Genomic DNA, 20,924 nt, shown 5'->3' with positions numbered 1-20,924 from the left:
TGATATTAAAATATAGCAGACTGTTCCGTTGGTTCGTCTACGAAACACTCTGTTTTAACATGTTCCGTAGATGCACCTATGGAAAGAAACAAGTTTTTTTAAAAAAAATGTGCTTCAAGATGTGCATCTACGGAAGTAGGGGACAAAATTGGAATTTCCCCAGGTGTCTAAGAGATTCAAGGGGTCTATTAAGAAATTCTCAAAAAAATTTGTGTGAAAATGTTACTCTTGTCGTCTTTTTTATTAGAGAATTAATTTAGGCAAAATATTTTTTTCTCTTAACTTTACTTTGGGATCGAATCTGGTCCTTTAATTTTTTTAAATGGTTAAATTGATCCTTAAACTATTAAACTAGTATCACGTAAGTCTTTTCGTTTGGTTCTGTTGGTCAAAGTCAAAATAAAGTGTCCACATGACATTGATCTATGGTGATGTGGATATAACATCAATAAGTTATGCAAATTATAAAGAAATCTTCAAAAATCAAAATTTAAACCCTAGAAATCAAGTTGCGAAGGCGAAAACGAATGGAGCTTTAATATTTTGCAAGATTGAATGCGTGATTGAAGGCGGAGTGAAGGATTGAAGACGCTACTGAATACAACTTAGTAATTTTTGCACGTATTCGTTCTGAGAGCGGTAGATTTAGGGATTTTCATGTTTTAGGGGTTTTCATGTTTTAAAGCTTTGTACAATTTAATTTCGAAATTGATTTCAATAGGTGAAATGGACGAATATTTAAAACTAAGATTTCATCACAGTGGTGAATTCATTGATGATGAACTAAGTGTGTATGAAGGAGGACAATTTGATAATTTGAAATTAGATGTTGACAACTAGAGTTTTTTGAGTTGGTAGGTGTACTGAAGGAGTTAGGTTATAGGAATTTTGAGACAATATATTACAAGGGCCCCTTATTTGGGATGAATTTTTTAGTTGATGACAAAGGTGCATTAGAAATTGTTGATCTTTATAGGGTGCATCTAAGTGTTGATATTTATATTCAACACACCTTTTCTCGACCTAATTATTATGATGGTCCTATAAAAATAGACAATGATGACATTGTAAATGAGGAGAACAGTGAGATAATATATTACAAGGACCCCCTCATTTGGGATGAATGCTTTGGTTGATGGCAAAGGTACATTAGAAATTGTTGATCTTTATATGATGCATCTTAATGTTGATATCTATATTCCACACACCTTGTCTCAGCCTGATTATTATGATGGTCGTATTGAAGATGATAGTGATGACACCTTATACCCATAAAATTTTCAAAATTCTTGATTGTGGTTGCCCTGCAAAGAACAGGTATGTCTCCACAATGACAAATAGGTTTCCATCGCAGATTCGAGCTCGTGTATACATTGCAATCCAAAATTTCGGAGCTTTTATGTTTCAATAAGGATGAACAACAGACAGATTTCATGCTTGCTACAACCTTCAATTTCTGGAATTGGATGAACAATTTGTGATGGAATCTTAAGCCCTAATTCGAATTTGAGATGGAACCATAAGTGAAATGTAGAACTCGTAGCAGACTATGTAGAACGTGTGGTAGAAATAAGGAAGATGAAGTTCATTTGCCAACTCAGCTGCCACGGATACAATTATAATCATATGTTCAAATAAATAGACGGGAAGGACTCGTATGCCTTTATGTTAATAGTTAAAGGATCAATTTGACCAGTTGAAAAATTAAGCGATCAAATTGGACTCTGAGGTAAAGTTAAGGGACGAAAAAGAGTATTTTGCCATTAATTTATATAATTGTACATAGAAAATATTTAATTTATATCAAACCTAACAAAAACATAATGTTAGAAAGAAGTGTATATTGTCGCTAGGAGTAGGAATAAATCAAATTTACCACAAAGGGGTCTATGATAGCGATGGCAATTAAACTAATATTTAGTAGGTATTTACAAAAAATACTCCTAATCACTCGAATAAAAACTCATAAAATTGTTGAGAAAAAAAACAAAGCATAGAAAAAAAAGGAGGAACACAATAACAACACAAGAATATAAGGTGCAAATTTTAAAATCGAAGAAGAAACCACGATTGTTGTCAAATGACAACCAGAGAATAATATTATGTGAAAATTGTTACAACACAATATACCTTCAATTACCCCAGACCTCTAGTTCACCTACATTCTCTAAAACAAATATTTAAATACATCTCACAATAATCTGATACAAAAGTGTAAGAGAACAAAGAAAAATAAATATAAACTTAAAGTACTTTTGATTGGTGTATATTGTAACGAAGAACTTGAATTCTATATAGTCTTGAACTCTCTCTTCCCTTACAAAACTAAGGGATTTGGGACTTCTTCAACACATATATTTTCAACCAACCTCAACAATATCCACATTGATTGAAAATAATACACCATCTTTCATTGTCTTCACCAACAATCATATTCCACCATAAATAATATAGTCACTTGAAGCTGTGCAACTTTGAGAATTTTCACATTGTCTTCACCAGAAATTATACTCCATCATAAATAATATAGTCACTTGAAGCTACACCACTTCAAGAATTTTCACATTATCTTCACCGAACAATCATACTCCATCATAAAGATTATAGTCACTTGAAGTTACACCATTCCAAAAAATTTCGCATTATCTTTACAGACAATCATAATCCACCAGAAAGAGTATAGTCACTTGAAGTTACACCACTTCAAGAATTTTCACATTGTCTTCACATACAATCATAGTTTAAAAAACGATCATACTGAACTTAAAAAAAAGTATACTTCACTTGAAGGTAAACCATTTCAAGAATTTCCATATATCGAAAAGCATGTTGAAAACTTATGGTACAAAATCCATGGTGAAGGGGAGCTTTTCAGCCACCAACATAATCTCACACCTTGTGGAAAATCGATCGTATCAACACATATTTGACTTGAACTTTCAACAGTTCAGAAATAATTCTTCCATCAATTTTCTCTAGCCCAAACTGCACGGTGTAGCTTGTGACTCGAGCTTAATAAGTTTTTCACGACACCACACTTCTTTTATGATGTGGAAGATCAGACAAAGCTACAACCACAAAGCATACTAAGAAATCCAATACACGGATCAAACCAAAAGCTCTGGTACCATTTGTTTGAAAAATCCTACATAGAGAAAATAAAAAAACATAATAACAACACAAGGATATAATGTGGAGACTTCAAAATCCGAGGAAAAAACCACAGTCGCTGTCAAATGACAATCAGAAAGTAATACTGTGTGAAATTTGTTATAACACAAAATATACCCTCAACTACCTCAGACCCCTAGTACACCCACACCCTCCAAAATAAATATTTAACTACATCTCACAAAAATTTAATACAAAAGTATATGAGAACAAAGAAAACCAAATACAAGTTTAAAGTGATTTTGATTTGTGCATCTTGTAACAGAGAACTTGAATCATTATATAACCTTGGACTCCCTTTTCCTTTATAAAACTAAGGGATGTGGGACTTCTTCAACAGATATGTTTTCAACCAACCCCAACAAAAATGAATAGGAGCATGAGCATGGATAATTATCAAACAAAAAAAGTTGGTATAATTGCAAGTACAAATACCTTACTACTCAGTCAATCTCATGTTACACATTTTTAAAAAATACAATGTTATTAAACTATTACACATTTTAATATAAATATTTGTTTATTTTATAATTCAATAATTAAAAAATTTGAATTTTTTAATGTTTATAAAAATTACGATATTTTACAATTGGTTCATTTATATTTATTAAGAACTTATAACAAACTTGTGCCTATGCATGAGATATGTTTTTGTAGGTGATATAGTTTTGAACACAAATTTGTTTGCAAACTATAATAAATATAAGATATTGAAAAAAGAAAAAACTTGAGAATAACAGTAAATTTCAATTTAAATACTGTGTAAACAACAATACATCAACATAGCATAATTATTTATGGTCAGTTTTAGCATAAATATGAGATTCTGGATTTTCAACAATGATATTAAGTTCGTCACCACCTTGGAGGTCGCACTCTCTTTTGAATTCAGTCCATGCATGTCCAAGAGACATGTATGTATTATGGTAATCATTCACAACTGGAATGAGTTTGTAAGTATGGCAATGGTCACCATCTTCTATATTAATGACATTTATATCGATGATATCTTCGTCGCAGAAACAATACTCAGAGACTTCTTTTGGATTATTGAAAAGAAAAAAAAATAGAAGTTGTTAAAGGTGGTGAAAGATTAAAAAGAAAAATTGAGAAAGAAATAAGACTTACCAAATTATTTTTCCCATTTAAGAATGATTCAGTTGCATTTACTATCCAACCGCATTTATAAATTTCATGTGTGTGTATTGTCTTAATGATATTCCTCTATATTGTAAAACATAGAAATTTCATAATAATGTTTTTTTTTGTTGTTGTAGGTAGTAGAACAATTTTGAAGCGTATAAGTAATGATTGTGGTAAACCCGACTTGTTAGCTTGTTGTAAACCCGACTTATTAGCTTGTTGAAAACTTTGATATGAACATTATATTGATCCAACATTAACTTCAATTTTGTTACAATTCACTTATCAATGTGTTTGTTGTCCCTATAGCATAAGAAAAAATTAACAGCCATGTGTTATTGTAGATGATATTAGGAGTGACAATTGGATCCATTAAATTAAAATTCATCCAATCTATCTACCAAAAAATTCGAGTTGAGATCTTCTCCATTTCTTCAAAGAAATGGAGATTGCTATTACTAAAGTTTTTATGTATAAAAATTCAAATATGTAAAATATATGTCACATTTTTCAATAATATAAATGTTTTATACTCGCAAACTTTAGTAATGGCACTTTCCATTTTTTTTAAGAAATGAAGAGGATCTCAACTCAAAAAATTTATCTAATTCATCCACCACATAAAAAATAAGTTAATAGATGGATTAAATTCATCCATTTATATACATGGATATATACATCCCATCTAACATATTTTGATAATCCAATGAATTATTTTTATTTTATACTTTAAATCAATTAAATTATTTTTAAAAAAATAATAAAAATTGATTTTAAAAAAGTAAAATAAAATTTGAAAATACAAAAATTGAGTTTCTCCAAAAAAAAATGAAAAATGAAGTTTTTTTTGAAAAAAATCAGAAAAAAATCGAGTTTTTCCGAAAAAAACAGAAAAATTCGAGTTTTTTTCCAGAAAAACGAAAAAATTGAGTTTTTTAGAAAAAACAAAAAAAAATTGAATTTTTCGAAAAAATGAAAAGGCGAGTTTTTTCTTAAAAATCGAGTTTTTTCGAAAAAACGAAAAAATCGAGTTTTTTCAGAAAAATGAAATATCAAGTTTTTTTTGGAAAAACGAAAAAATCTAGTTTTTACGAAAAAGCAAAAAATCGAGTTTTTTTGGAAAAACCAAAAAATCAGGTTTTTTTTCAAAATAACGAAAAAAAATTGAGTTTTTTTAGAAAAACAAATAGTCGAGTTTTTTTAGATAAATGAAAAATCGAGTTTTTTCGAAAAAACGAAAAAGTCGAGTTATTTTCAAAAAAACCAAAAATCAATATTTTTCGGAAAAATGAAAAAAAATCGAAGTTTTTCCGAAAAATCTAGTGTTTTTGGAAAAACGGAAATCGAGTTTTTTCTGAAAAACAAAAAAGTCAATTTTTTTGGAAAAAACAAAAAAAATCGAGTTTTTTTGGAAAAACGAAAAAAATCAAGTTTTTCAAAAAAAACGAAAAAGTCTAGTTTTTTCGCAAAAGCAAAAAATCGAGTTTCTTCGGAAAAACCAAAAATTCGAGTTTTTTCGAAAAAATGAAAAAGTCGAGTTTTTTCCGGAAGAAAAAAAAATATTTTAGAATATTTAAATTTTTTTATGAAATTTTAAAAATATTTTAGAATATTTAAATTATTTTTACGAAATTTAAAAAACATTAAGAATTTTTTAATTATTTTTTGGATGGATGGATATCGATCCATTAGAAATATTTTAATGGATGGATTGAATGTATTTTATTCTTTAATGGATTGATTTTTTAGTAAGAGAGTTTAGTGGATTGCTATTCTTTAATGGATTAATGGATTGGTTTGATCCATCCATTAACCATCTAATTCATATTCATCCAATCCATCCATTTTCCACCCCTATATAATATGTGTGGTAAAATAATTACAATTATTGAAGTAGTTACCTTAGAGTATCCATGTAGATTTTAATTTTATTGTATCAGTCAAAAATATACAATTGGACATATTTAGGTTGGTTCACCAAAATCTGATACCATAGCCCCTATCATATGACAAGTTTGACCATGAAGTCGTAGAGTTTGGGGACCACCTCCTTTTGTAGACTTAGTGTAAAATTTTATTCTCGATGAAGTGATTGAGAACATTGCGCTACATGTTCTTGCGTTTGATTAATAATTCTTACCCTCGGTAGTAGTAGGAGTAAATAGAACTTTCGAAGAATTTATGGTGGTTCATCAAACATCAGTAGTTTAACTTTCCCTCCAAGACAAAATCATTGAAATTTAGGCGCAATTGTATGTCTTGATTTAGTCTTACGTTCTTGATACCACAGGCATGCCCCATAAAATTGACATTCCCATTTAGGATATTCAATATCATACAAATTTGTTCAAACATAATATGATGTTAGTTATTGTCTAAGTTCTATTGTGACATGTAATAGAAGTTGATAATAAAATAAGTTATGATAGTGATGTTACAATTATATTAAAAAATGGAAATGGCAAGAAGGAAAAAGCTTACCTTATAGGTGGTCCTCCACCAATTCATCTTCACTTGATAAATCACAATAAGAATTATTTATATCGGTGTTACCAGAAGCCGAAACAGAATTATTATCTAGCACTTCAAAATTTGTATGATGGTTAGTTGATTGGTCACTACTAGAATTTTCAAATAATGAGATATTATTTCCAAGTTGTCCATCATTAGCAGTTGGTACAGTAGGGGATATATAGTCCTGAGTAGAGCTATCAATATGGGCTACCCGGCCTATATGGACCGACCCATATGGACCGGCCCATATGGGCTTTGGGTTTTTTAGGGCCGGGCCCAAAAAACCCATTTTTAAATGGGCTCTAATTTTACTACCCAGGCCCGGCTCTGTCTGGGCTGTGGGCTACCCGGCCCTAAACGGGCCCAATTCTATAAAAAATTAAAATTTTCTCCTTATTTTTATAAGTAACCATATAATTGCATGCAAGAATACATTATATATATATATATATATATATATATATATATATATTAAATTTTATATCCAAAATTATAATTTCTAAATAATCCATATAAGTTAATAATTAAAATGTAAAACAACACATTAACTTAATTTAAACTATCCAAAATACATCACAAATTATATAATGTAGCACAAATAATTAAATAACTTGTTCCAACAAATTTTAAGTTATAAATATTCATGACAATTATAATTTTATGATAATTATAACAAGAAAATGTTATAAATTTTTATAATAATTATAATTAGGAAAGGATAAATTTTAATTATATTAAAAATATTTAATTTTTTCGGGCCGGTGGGCTACCCATGGCCCATACGGGCCGGCCCATATTTTTTAGGGCTTTTTAGTGCCGGGCTAAAAAAGTCCCGGATGTAAATGGGCTTGAAAAATGAGGCCCAGACCCTAAAATTTTTCGGGCCAAATGGGCCGGTCCATGGGCTTCGGCCCATTTTGACAGCTCTAGTCGTGAGTAGTTGTTGCTTGGAACTGGTTAAATAGCCATAGAAGTTGACGCATCCTCATTAATCGGGCTAGAATAGACACATGCTGGCAAAGATTGAGCTCTTTTTCTATGAACCGATGCATCTTGCACAACTCTACCGTGCCCAAATCTATCTTGCTTATAAGCCATAATGCCTATAATTAAATCACACAAGCATTATACAATTGAAACACAATGAAGTGAAGCTAAAAATGCAAATAGTAAAAAAAAATCCAGAAATGCATCTCCGAATTTTGGAAATCAAAATACTGAAATAATTCGCAGATGCATCTCTGTAATGTTCTGCAACTCAAAATCACAAAAATGGCGGAAATGCAATCCATTCACATGTCTAATAATGTAGTTTTTAAGAGGATTGATTTTGCCATCTAAAAAGGAGTAGCAGCGCAACTTATTACCCATTTACCTTCTATTTCTGTATAAACTCAAACCCTTCATTAATTTAATAAGCTATAAGCTATAAAATCAAAGTTAAGATTAAATAATTTGACAAAAAAATTCATTGATCATTTAAACTACCTGTCAAATTCATTGCTCATTTAAATAACATATCTAAACTACTTATTACATAACCTAATGCTTAATTTCCACGAATGTATATAGAAATTAAAAAATATATACAAAAATTAAAAAAACTTACCAAATGTTAGTTTAGTTTGATATTAAGTGAGTTCTTTGATCAATTGAATATTGATGGTAGAAACTTTGAAGAGGGTTTGACAGAATGTGAGTTGAGAGAGTTTGAGAGCTGAGAGGTTTTGAGAGTTTGTGTTTAGAGATAGTATTTTGAGAAGAGAGGAAAGAGAAAGGTCTAACTATTTTTAATTAAAACAGCACCCGGAGATGCATCTCCGTAAGTTACGCGGAGATGTATTTTCATATTCTTTTTTTGACATAATCATAAGGTATGGCTCAAAAACGAATGTAATTGTGTGCATCTAAAGATGCATTTTCAAATTTTAGAGGTGGTTTTAATTTTTCAATGAGGTAAAAAAGCAATACTTAGGATATTTTAAGTAATTCTATAAATAATTAATAAATTAATTTGATTAATGTTAGCTGGTGATCCGCAACTAGGTATATCTTTAAAATATAGGGTTAAACTCTATTTTACCCCTATCATTTATGGCGAATTCCAAAAATAATCCTTTTCCCACATGTTACGTTTTTATTTAATAACAATTCATACTTTAAATTGAAAGTTGAAATATAGAGTTAAACTCTATTTTACCCCTATCATTTATGGCGAATTCCAAAAATAATCCTTTTCCCACATGTTATGTTTTTATTTAATAACAATTTATACTTTAAATTTAAAGTTGGTCTAGGTGAGATTCGAACCATGCACCATCAATATGCCAACTAAATACCCTTCAACTAGGCCAATTGTACTTTTTGTTTCTTAATTACACTAGAATAAACTTAACATAAACTTTTTGTTTCTAAATGTTTTAATGTACTAAATTTTTTCCAAATTGATTTAAATACTGTACTAAATATTTTCAATTCAGTTTAAGATTTAATTTCTTTACATCTACAATATAAGAAAGTTTGATGTTCTGGAAAGTACCAGAATGCCCCTTTGCTCATATGTTGCGCCACGTGGATGCTGTCTTTGCAATCCTTGCTCTTTCTACTCTTTCTATGCTACCTTCCACTAACTCATCTTTCTTGCAAGGCAAAGCTGTTTCGTTTTTAATCTTTCTTGGAAACCCAAAGTTACTGTTTGCTTTACTCAACCTATCTTATCATTGCAGCCTGCTCTTTCCCATGCCTCTCCAAACTTATTCTTTCTTACACAAAACCCTTTTCAAACTAAACCCTAAATCCACTCTGTTTTTTTCAAACAGAACTCATTTCTTATTTTTTCTTCCAGCATGACTCCTTTTCTTTTCCTTCCTCAAACTAAACCCTTTTCAAATAGGCTCTCATTTTTTTACTTCCACAAAAAATCTTCATCTGTCTCTCTCATGGCCAGACCCTTGAGCGAGTTTGCGACATTAACGGAGTTGTGGAAGGTGGCGGTTCGAGATTGCGACATCAACGGCACGAATGTTCCAATCTATTAGTGTTACTTCCATGAGAAAGATGTGATTTTTACTGGTTTTTTATAGTTATGATGCTTATTGATTAGTGAATGTTTCGATCTATATGTGAAAAAGATTAGTGATGTTTTTCAGATCTGTGATATCAAAGAAGATCGATTTGATTTTTAACTTCACTTTTTGTTTTGTTTTACAGATTCTTTAGTTTTGATCTCTGGGTTTCTAAAAGGAATGTTCCGATCTATCAGATTTGAATTGCTTTTCCAGTTTTCGTTTTTATGGTTGTTTCATTTTTTTTGGCTGGTGTTCCGATCTATCAGATAAAATAAATAATGTTACTTCCATGAGAAAGATGTGATTTTTACTGGTTTTTTATAGTTATGGTGTTTATTGATTAGTGAATTTTTCAATCTATATGTGAAAAAGATCAGTGATGTTTTTCAGATCTGTGATATCAAAGAAGATCAATTTGATTTTTAACTTCACTTTTTTGTTTTGTTTTACAGGTTCTTTAGTTTTGATCTCTGGATTTCTAAAAGGAATGTTCCGATCTATCAGATTTGAATTGCTTTTCCAGTTTTCGTTTTTATGTTGTTTCATTTTTTGGCTGTGAATGTTCCAATCTATCATAATCGAGTTATTTCGCTGAGTTTTGAAACTAACAAGGTAAGACCTTTAGTGATTTTACATCTGATGTCTGATGCATTTTGTTGATCTTGATTTATGCTTCCTGTTTTTTTATTTAACAGAGAAAGAAGATTTTTTTGAAAAAAAAGAAGAAAGAGAGACATATGAGCCGATGAAGGAGAAAAACCATTCTCCTTCCAATCTCTTTTGCGTTTTTCTGGAAAGATTCTTGCGTTTTGTTTTTGGAAAATAGAAAATGTTTGTTTGAAGTTATGGACAAGAAACGTTTTGGGTTAGGATTTGACAATGTTGAAGTTGTTGGGTTTTAGTTGAAGGTTGGATGAAGATTTCTTGAAGGCGCGATGAATATTTGTTGAAGTTTTGAAAATCTGTGTATTTTGTGGAAAAAAAGGTAATGATTTGGTTTGAAGGTTTCTGGGTGATGAAGAGGAACATGAAGAAAACCATGTGATATTATGAGGAGAGAGAGAGTAAGTGTTAAAAAAAAAAATTTGAGAGAAAAATTGAGACTTGACAGATGGGAATTCGTAGCAGGAAACCTGGCAGACGAAACATAATAGAAGAAACAATTAATTGCAGCCTAATAGCCTAATATATTTTATAGTACTGAATTTATTTTATTTTTAATATATATATATATATATATATATATATATATATATATATATATATATATATATATACCATAAATTGTGATATTAGATATCATTATCTAAAATAAATAATCTTAAATGCAATTTATGATAATATGAGAAATATTTATATGAAAATTTTTAATATCACAATTTATGATAATATGAGAAATATTTATAAGAAAATTTGTAATATCACAATTTATGGTAATGTGGAAATATTTGATATCATAAAAATATTTGAAAATATGATAATATTTAGAAATATTTGATATCAAAAAAATATTTGAATATATGATACTATTTGGAAATATTTAATTAATTTTTTATAAAACTAATTTATGATAATATGAAAAACACATGAAAATATGATAATATAATTATTTTAATATTAAGTAAACGAAAATTTGTGAATGAAATTTAAATTTATAAACAGATCAGTACTTTATAAGTCTTTTATATTAAAAATTATCTATTCTAATGAAGATTTTTTTTAATATATTTCTACCACTTTTTTATGTGTTTGTGAGAAAATCTTGCAAAATCTGACAAAATATCTTTTTCTACTTCTGTTAAATGATATGTCGTTACCCTTTAAAAAATATCTCATTACCATTCTAATTCTAAAAAAACAACATAAAATGGCATGTAGAACTATACTATATAAAATATATCATTTCACTATATAAATAAATTTAAATTGTCATTACCTATAGTATTAATATTGTGTTGATTTTTATATAAAATAAACTTTAATAGCATCACTGTCAATCTTTTTTTTTTATAACATTTTTTTTTATTTTTATGTCTTAAAAGTACAACCTATTGGCTACTAGATATGTTCAACCTAAAAGTTATTGTTCACTTTTTGCACCATCTTGTGCAATCAATGTCAATCAGCTACAATTTACATCATTAGCTTTATGAATAGTACACAGTTTTAGGTGTTGGCGTGTTGTGTGTGATGTTATCACATCTAGAGGTCTACTACTATTGTATACTCATCTCAATCTAACTTACAATAAATAATATTATTCATATTATAATAAAGTGATCTTATTATTTTTTTGAATTTGTAGAATGAGATTAATAGCACTCAATTACATGTCATGAAATAAACATTAATGATTAGATTTTAAAATCCTTTAATTCAATTGACTATTTTGAAGTGAATTTAAAATAATAAAATATATTTTTCCTCTAGCCTGCAATAAATAATATTAATAATAAAATGATATTATTATTATTTTTAAATTTATTGAATGAGATTAATAGCACTCAATTAAGTGTCACGAAATAAACAATATGATTGGATTTTAAAATCTTTAATTCATATAATTAAAATAATGTCTTGTGATTACTAAGAATTTATATCATTATTTTATACCATTAAAATATACCATTAAAATATACCATACGATCACTTTGCCAAATATTTTTTTATTCTTTTTTGGAAAGACAAATATAATCTAAAATATTAAAAATCTTCCATCTTAGAAAGACAAATATTTAGTTTCTATTTGCTTCTAATATTTGCTTTATTCTATTTTTTATTACATTTTTTTAGCCTCAATTATTCACATATATTATACTAAAATTGTATTTTGTATTAAAAAATCTTATTGATCTAAACGTTTTTACGGGTACCAGACATTTTTCTATACATTTAATTATTATTTTTTCACGGGTGTCAGACATTTTTCTATATATTTAGATTATTATTTTTTTCACGGGTACCAGACATTTTTCTAAACATTCAGTTATTATTTTTTTACGGGTACCTGACATTTTTCTATATATTCAATTATTATTTTTTCACGGGTACTAGACATTTTTCTATATATTTAATTATTATTTTTCCACGGGTACCAAACATTTTTCTATATATTTAGATTATTATTTTTTTCACGGGTACCATACCTTTTTCTAAACATTCAATTATTATTTTTTCACGGGTACTAGACATTTTTCTATACATTCAATTATTATTTTTTCACGGGTACCAGACACTTTTCTATACATTCAATTATTATTTTTTCACGGGTACCAGACATTTTTCTATACATTCAATTATTATTTTTTAACGGGTACCAGACATTTTTCTATTAAAAAATATATATCTGAAACAAATGCGCGTCCCGTACCAGAACCCGTGCAGACGCACGGGTTTGTTACTAGTTATCTATAATATAAGAAAAGTATATCTTTTCTCGAGGTTGCCTCTCCATCCGCCACGTGGCTGCCTGAGAGAAGAGAGTTTCTCTTTTTCAATTTTTTGATTTTGCTATCCCACATTATTCTATTCCAAAATCAAGAAGTGACGGTTTCTTCTTTTTATTCTTCCATCTCCTTTCTATTAACTGTTTCACTTTCAACAAAGAAAACGGTTCCTGTTTCACTTCCAACAAAGAAAACGGTTCCTCCCTCATTACTCTTTTAACAGTTTCATCTTCCATATTCCTCTTCTATTAACCTTCATTCTTAAAGTCTTTTGATATCCGTATCATATCGAGTGTGCGAATCGGTTTACGTCCGTCAATAAGTTGGATTGTGATTTTAGAGTTTCATATATATTTTGTGATATCTTCTAATTTAGTGTTAGTTGTTTCAAGTTTGGATTGTTGGCTCACGTGGAAGAAGGAAGATGTACGCGATTGATGATTTAAATCTCTCTATGGTACACTCATGGTTGATGGGTATGTTCACATGTGGTTTCTTTTTCTTACTCTTTTTTCATGTCACCGTGATCAGACCACATTTTTTACGGTGATACACACTGTTCATGGAGTTTGTCATCGTTTTAGGTTTTAGCGGATGGAAGCAGTTTGAATCCCATTTTGAGGCAGTGTCAGCTATAGTCATCACATGGTAAACAAGTCAGAATGCAAGGTAAGTTTGTGATGATCTTTATTTTTAGAAAAATCAGTTGAATTACTAAAAGTTTGTGACGACTCTTTTTGTGCGTATCACCTCACAATTTACAATTCTGGTGTATAGGTTGAGCTCGACAGTGCTGGAAAAGTCATCGGCATGTTGTGCTTGGTTTGGTTCATGTTGATGAACTGCAGTTCCGGAGCCATTTCATGAATGTCACCACATGTTTGATGAAATGTCACATTACTGAACTACAATTCCCGAGCCATTTTAGGTAATTGTTTGTCACTATTTCATGAATGTTGCCATGATTTTGTCAAACTCGATCTAATTCAAATTTATGTAAAATTGATGAATCTCAATTGGTTAATTTCTAAATTGTTAAGGTGAACTATGTGAATGCTCATTCTACATCAACACTTGCTATAGACACAGCTGAGATGAATGCAATCAAGAAGGCTTTTAAGGATACATCAGAACCAAAAATGAATGGGACTAAGGTAAGAAATTGATTTACTTTTAAATATTTTATAACCCTAACAACTTCCTCTATTTGATCTTGAAGCTTATCGTTATAGTTTCTCTCTCTTTTTCAGTCAATGATTGGACATTGTCTTCTAATGTTCCACACAGTAAGCTTGTTGAATATAAGGGGCACCAGAATTGGGTAAAAGTTACAGGCGAGTATCTTCCTGGTGGGGGAACCCAATTCAAATTTCAAACATGGCACGCTTCATTACATCGACACTATACAACATGTAAATATATTTTGTTATAGGCGACAACTAATCACAGATTGTTTTTCTCGTGTCTGTATAATGAAAACGAGACAGTCAGGAACTGTGCACTAGGACCTGGTGATTTCTTTGTATGGTCTGCTACTCCTATTTATCAGAAGCTTCCTGAAGATGTAGAAATATGGAAGGGTAAATGACAGCACACACTATTATCTGCTTCTTTTAAGCTTTTAAAATTTGGTAATATTAGTTTGACATTTTTTTTATTTAAATTTACAAAAATGAAGGCACTAATAAAAAGGCAGTGCAGGTTAGCTACAAAACCGTGGATAATCTGGTCAGTGTCTGGTGTGAGTGGGCTGAATTAGAGTTGAAACATAAGAATTTTACTGGAGCACTTTGTGAATACAAGATCACACTCTAAGATGTTTTTGATTTATGGCAAACTCAAATGAGCATCCAAACAACAAGGAGGAATCAGCATCCAAACAACAAGGAGGAATCGGAAAAGCAAAGCATTTAATCACTCATGAAAGCACAGGATGATCTACTATGCATAAAGGTTGACTCAACACAAGCTAAACAAAAAGAATGCAGAAAAACAGCAGTTAGGTCGACCTACCATCAACCCAGGTCGACCTAAAATGGAGAAAAATTCATATACTCCTGCTAGGTCGACCCACACACCATTTAGGTCGACCTAAATTGATGAATTTTACATACCAGCCTGTTAGGTCGACCTACACATCAACTAGGTCGACCTAATCTGTGAAAATGTCCCCAGAATGCATCAGAAGAGGATTCTGGTCGACCTACTCCTTCAACAGGTCGACCTAACTGGGAGCAAAATTCTGCAAGCTCTGTTAGGTCGACCTAAGCACTACAAGTGGTCGACCTAACTGATCAAGAAAGTTCAAAAATCAGTTTTTCTTGGTTCTAACTGTTATGCAATCATATATATTGTGCAAGGGTAATTATTCAAGCAACACCAACGACTGAAAGATACACAAACGCTTCTCATCTTCGTTCTTCATCATCTCCAACACAATTACACATAATCATTCTTGCGTTGCGGGTTAGTGATGAGTTCGATAACGTCCATGGAACGGAATTGAAGATTCCTAGTGGGTGAAGGTTTGTGGGGTTTGTTGGTGAATAAAATCTGCGGGTTTTGTCCTCCACGACGGGTGGTTCTTGGGGGTTTTTATCAAGAGGCGTTCATTGAGGATTCGGCTGAGTGTAACGATTGAGGAACGGGGAGTTCAAGGAATCAAGACACTGCAGAAGGGAATCAAAGTGAAGCTCTTGGATAACCTTGATCTGGCTCAAGATTAAGGGGGAAGAAGATTCAAAGGATCGACATAATTGGTTTATCGTTTATCGCTTTGTTATCTTCTTTGTATATACTACTTTCAACATTAATGAAAGATTACCCAATTTCAATTTGGAATTGGGGGCAGACGTAGTCGTAGCGAGGACGATCGACGAACTGCCTAAACAAATATCGTGTTCTTGTCGCTTTTACCTTTTCATTTACATTCTGTTCATATTTGGTTATAATAGCAAATTGATCAACGATTCGAGTGTTAAGATTGTGAATTAAGTTCGTTCATAAACATCACAATCCATCACACATTGAATTACCTTCAATTTGATCATTATCACCAAGTGTTTGTATATTTGTTTCTATCACTCTTACTGCATTGCAAACATTGTCCATCATACAAAAAGTTAATCTGATTTTCATAAGAGAAACATCTTGATTCTGCGACATATACTCTTATCATTTACTTCAAGTCTTTGACTGGTTTTTTTAAACACATATATAATCGTTTTGATAGTGGTTCGGAATAGACGCGAGTCGATTCAGAATTCACTTCCGCTGAAAAGTCGTTTAAATCCGTAAAACTGTGAACGATCTATTCACCCCCCCTCTAGATCCTAAGGCCAGCGTCTAACAAGTGGTATCAGAGCTCTGGTTTATTCCGTGCTACGTGAAACACTTATTGGAAAGATGGCTTCCGGACCTAAAGGGGCTCATAATAGAGCTCCAGTTTTCAACGGCGAAAACTACGGCTATTGGAAGGATTGTATGTGTGTCCATATCAATGCAATTGATAGGAACATCTGGACAGCTATTGTCAATGGTCCATTTCAGATCACCATGACAAATGCAGCTGGTGCAGTTGTTCCAAAACCAGAAGATACTTGGAATGCTGAAGATAAAAAGAGATATGCATACGATTGGAAAGCGAGAAACATTCTAATCTCAGCTCTAGGAGTTGATGAATACTATCGCGTTTCCCATTGTAGATCAGCTAAAGCTATGTGGGACACATTGCAAGTTGCCCACGAGGGAACGGATGATGTCAAACTAGCTAGGATCAATACGTTAACTCAAGAGTTCGAACTCTTCCACATGGAAGATGGTGAATCCATCGAAAACATGCAGAAGAGATTCGTTCATCTGAAAAATCGATTAAATTCTCTTGATAGACCTGTTTCCAATGCAGTTGCTACTAACAAAATCTTAAGATGTTTGAACAGGGAATGGCAACCTAAAGTTACAGCAATTAAGGAAGCAAATGATCTCAACACTTTAGACATTACCACTCTTTTTGGTAAACTAGAGGAACATGAACAGCATCTTAAATGCCTTGACATGCATGAGAAGAGGACAAAGAAAGAAAAGAACATGGAGAAAGAGGTAGAGAAGAAGTCAATAGCTCTAAAAGCTTCGAGCTCCAAGACCTCAAAACGAGAGCCAAAGGATAGTGACACAAGTGATGACGAAGACTCCGATGATGAGGAAATGGGACTGTTTGTGCGAAGATACAACAAATATCTAAAGAAAAATGGAGCAAAACATTCCGACAAAGGCTTGATCAACTATAGAAAGCAATCAAACATGTTCAAACAAGATGACGACAACAAAGGAAAGATCAAAGGTCTTTGCTTCAATTGTGGGAAAGCCGGTCACTACAAACCGGATTGTCCATATCTTAAGAAAGAAAAGGAGAAGAACCAAAGCAAAGGTCATAACAAATCTAAAAGAGCTTACATAGCATGGGAAAGTGATTCATCTAGTGAAAGCTCATCAAGCGATGAAGAAGAATCAGCAAACCTATGTTTCATGGCTCATCAAAACAAGAAAAAGAAAGCTGTAAGTCATCTTAAACCTGAACTCGTAGATAAGGTATCTCATTCTCAACTAAAACTTGCTTTTGAAGAATTACATAGAGATGCAATTAAAGCTTTCAAACTTTTGGCCTCAAATAAGAAAATATTTTCATATCTTGAATCAAAAGTTGAGAAAACCGAAAAGGATATGGAAGCTTTAAAACAATCTATGCTAGACATTCAAAAGGACAAAGTTGAAATAGATCCTACATCATGGTTTGGTTGTGAGACATGTCACATTTGGCAAAAAGAAGTGAGAGATCTAAAAGCCAAGTTAGACAAGGCTCTACAACCAAAAGTGACTTTTGCGGTTGATCCAAACAAGTTCAAAAGATCGTATACTCCTTTATATAGTAAATACACTTTTGTACCAAATGTATCAACTAGCAAAACTCCATATTCTCATCATATTACCTGTCATTATTGTTGCAAAAAGGGACATACCATTGAAAAATGCAAATTTAGGAGAATTTTAGTTCCTAAAGGAGTATTTCAATGGTTGCCTAAGTGCAACAAATTGTGTACTCACTACCAAGGACCCAATGAAAATTGGGGACCTCCCTCTTTAAATTAATCTTGCAGGAAAAGTGTCTTGACATTGCCGAAAGGTTGTGGTTCCTTGATAGTGGATGTTCAAGACACATGACTGGAGACCTATCTCTTTTCGTTGAGTTTCAAGCAAAGAAAAAGGGGTATGTCACCTACGGAGATAACAATCGGGGAGCCATACTTGGTAAAGGAAGTGTAGGTAACCCTTCTACCACTACTATAACTGATGTGCTGCTAGTAGAAGGTCTTAAACATAATCTTTTAAGTATAAGTCAATTGTGCGACAAAGATTTTAAAGTAATGTTTACAAATTCTGGATGCACAATAGAACATACTAAGAAAAGAGACATTATGTTTAAGGGCTTAAGAGTAAACAACATCTACATGCTAAACTTGGATGAGGTATCTAAGTCTAGTACCAAGTGTCTAGTTGCTCTAGGCGATGACTCATGGCTTTGGCATAGACGTCTCGCCCACATAAATTTTGACTTACTAAATAAAGTTGTCTCAAAAGATTTAGTAATCGGCTTACCCAAAATGAAGTTTTCAAAAGATCATCTATGTGATGCTTGTCAAAAGGGAAAGCAAACAAAAATCTCTTTTAAATCTAAGAACGTGGTTTCAACATCACGCCCTCTTGAACTACTTCACATGGATCTCTTTGGCCCTTCAAGGACTAAAAGCATAGGTGGAAACACCTATGGTTTTGTCATTGTCGATGATTACTCGAGATTTTGTTGGACAATCTTTCTACCTAGTAAGGATCAAACTTTTCCAGCTTTCACACAATTTGCAAGATTATGTCAAAACAAAATGAACAACAAAATAGTTGCAATTCGAAGTGATCACGGTGGAGAGTTTGAAAACATTCTTTTTGAAAAATACTGTGATAAACATGGAATTGAGCATAACTTTTCAGCTCCTAGAACACCTCAACAAAACGGAGTAGTTGAACGTAAAAATCGGGTTCTAGAGGAGCTGGCAAGAACAATGCTAAATGAGAGTAATTTACCAAAGTATTTCTGGGCTGACGCGATTAGTACAGCATGTTATGTTTTGAATAGGATAATAATACGTCCTATACTGAACAAAACTCCATATGAATTACTAAAAGGTAGAAAACCAAATGTATCTCATCTCCATGTATTCGGTTGCAAGTGTTTTGTTTTGAACAATGGTAAGGATAATCTTGGCAAATTCGATGCTAAAGCTGATGAGGGCATATTCCTAGGTTACTCACAATCCAGCAAAGCATATCGGATATATAATAAGAGATTACTTATACTAGAAGAGTCAGTACACGTTTCTTTTGATGAATCTTATGCAAAATATGTCGAGAAAGGTCTTTCATTTAATGGTGCAGGTCCATCCACTGAAGACATTGTCAAGGATAAGGAAGATGAGAATGAAAGTATTGTAAAGAAAGATGCTGAGAGAGAGAAAGATGAGTCTCACAATGAAAATGAAAGAGAAAGCATCTCAAACAATGAAGAACTTCCCAAGGCCTGGACAAATGTGAAAGACCATCCAATTGACAATATAATAGGAGACATCTCAAGGGGCGTTACAACACGCTCAAAGATAAGTAACTTCTGTCATCATTTTGCTTTTGTTTCACAAGTTGAGCCGAAAAACGCTAAGGATGCATTACTTGATGAGCATTGGCTAATGGCCATGCAAGAAAAATTAAACCAATTTAAACGGAATGATGTTTGGGACTTAGTCCCTCATCCGGGAGATCATCAAGTAATAGGCACTAGATGGGTTTTTCGTAACAAACTTGATGAAAACGGTGTTATTACTAGAAACAAAGCTAGATTAGTTGCCCAAGGTTATAATCAAGAGGAAGGTATTGATTATGAAGAGACATACACTCCTGTAGCACGTCTCGAAGCTATTCGCCTCTTACTTGCTTATGCTTGTTCTAAAGACTTCAAACTATTCCAAATGGATGTTAAGAGTGCCTTTCTAAATGGCTATATTAATGAAGAAGTCTATGTTGCTCAGCCACCCGGCTTTGAGAATTACATGTATCCAACTCATGTCTATAAGCTGAAACGTGCTCTATACGGTCTTAAACAAGCCCCTCGGGCTTGGTACGAACGTTTGAGCAAATTTCTCCTTAGTCAAGGGTACTCTAGAGGTAAAGTTGACACTACTCTCTTTATTAAAAGAAAAGATGAGGATATTCTCTTAGTCCAAATTTATGTAGATGATATTATATTTGGGTCGACTAATGCAAAACTTGTCAAAGACTTTTCTAAGCTTATGCAGAGTGAATTTGAGATGAGTCTCATGGGTGAGCTAAATTTCTTCCTTGGCCTACAAATCAAGCAACTCAGTCATGGAACGTTTGTGAATCAAACTAAATATTGTACGGAGCTGCTCAAAAGATTTGGAATGAGTGAAGCAAAGGAAATTGACACACCTATGGCAACAAATACAAATCTAGACAAAGATGA

At 31.9% G+C, this 20,924-nt stretch overlaps 1 long non-coding RNA gene across 1 annotated transcript; it reads left to right on the top strand.

Moving 5' to 3' along the window:
* Window positions 1–9,398: 9,398 nt before the first annotated feature.
* Window positions 9,399–10,976, top strand: LOC131642973 (uncharacterized). Its single transcript, XR_009296105.1, has 3 exons — window positions 9,399–9,887; window positions 10,349–10,508; window positions 10,592–10,976. It is a non-coding gene; the product is annotated as an uncharacterized LOC131642973 (long non-coding RNA).
* The last annotated feature ends 9,948 nt before the right edge of the window (window positions 10,977–20,924 follow it).

This window comes from Vicia villosa, unplaced genomic scaffold (assembly GCF_029867415.1).
Source record: "Vicia villosa cultivar HV-30 ecotype Madison, WI unplaced genomic scaffold, Vvil1.0 ctg.006261F_1_1, whole genome shotgun sequence".
NCBI classification, from domain to species: Eukaryota; Viridiplantae; Streptophyta; class Magnoliopsida; order Fabales; family Fabaceae; genus Vicia; species Vicia villosa.
Note: the sequence above shows the minus strand (reverse complement) of the source record. Positions and strands in the feature narration are given on the sequence as shown.